This window comes from Odontomachus brunneus, unplaced genomic scaffold (assembly GCF_010583005.1).
Source record: "Odontomachus brunneus isolate Ranch 3 - 2012 unplaced genomic scaffold, Obru_v1 Obru_scaffold_116, whole genome shotgun sequence".
NCBI classification, from domain to species: Eukaryota; Metazoa; Arthropoda; class Insecta; order Hymenoptera; family Formicidae; genus Odontomachus; species Odontomachus brunneus.
Window position 1 is genome coordinate 822,859 of NW_022639566.1, and position 1,550 is coordinate 824,408.

Sequence of the window (1,550 nt, forward strand, 5' to 3'; positions counted from 1 at the left end):
TTTGACAATTACACATGTCCGGCAACAGTAATAAATACTACCGACGACATCGTCGAAATAGCTACACTCTATATAATATTAGAAGATACTCCGAAATATGATACCGCAGAAATAAATGTACTCACAACAAATCAAAGTAATAAACTGACAGCACGAACAGAAATATTGAACCAACAATTAAGATTGGAGCATCTAAACAAAGAAGAAAAAAAAATAATACGTGAAGTTTGTGAGGAATATAATGATGTATTCTTCCTCGAAGGAGACAACCTCACGCATACCGCGGTCGTAAAACATCAAATTACCACGCGAAGTGATGCCGCGCCGGTGAACGTGCGACCATATCGCCTGCCGGAGCAGCATAAAAAAGAGGTAGATAAGCAAATACGGGAAATGCTCGATAATAAAATAATAAGAGCTAGCAACAGTCAGTGGAATGTACCATTATTGGTAGTACCGAAAAATACGGATGCCTCAGGAGAAACAAAATTACGAATCGTAGTAGATTTCTGAAAATTAAACGATCTAACTATTGGGGATTCCTTTCCACTACTCAATATTAGTGACATTCTAGACCAACTAGGAAACGCGAAATATTTCTTTACATTAGACCTTGCAGCTGGATACCATCAAATAGAGATGGCAGAAAAAGATAAACGTAAAACAGCTTTTTCAACATCCACGGGGCACTATGAATTTAATAGAATGCCTTTCGGATTGAAAAACGCGCCCGCAACATTCCAACGACTCATGAATACAGTCCTAACGGGATTACAAGGGCTAAAATGCTTAGTATATTTAGACGACATAGTCATATACGGAAATAGTCTAATAGACCATAACAAAAAACTTGTCAGTGTATTACAGCGAATACGGCAATATAACCTAAAGCTGCAACCAAACAAATGCGAGTTCCTTAGGAAGGAAGTTACCTACTTAGGGCACATAAATTCGGAAAAGGGAATCCTACCCGATCCAAAAAAAGTTAGAAGCAATAACAAATTTCCCGAGACCGACAAAAACCAAAGATATACAATCATTTATAGGGCTCGCAGGATATTACAGAAGATTCATCGATAATTTCTCAAAAACTGCACGACCATTAACAAAATTAACCAAAAAGGATGAAAAGTTTGAATGGAACAAAGAAGAACAAATGGCGTTCGATAAACTAAAAAAAAACTGACCACCGCACCGGTATTAATATATCCGGATTTTAAAAAGGAATTCGTGATCACAACTGATGCATCCGACAATGCAATCGGAGCTATACTATCGCAAGGCCGAGTAGGAGCAGACAACCTGATAGCCTATGCGAGTCGCGTATTATTACGCGCAGAACAAAATTATAACACGACGGAAAAATAACTGTTAGCGATTGTCTGGGCCGTAAAACACTTCAGATATTATATCTACAGAACCAAATTCAAAATCGTAACAGATCATAAACTACTAGTCTGGCTATTCAACGTTATAGATCCTGGATCCAGACTAATAAGATGGAGATTGAAATTAGAGGAATATGACTACGAAATAGTCCACAAAGAAGG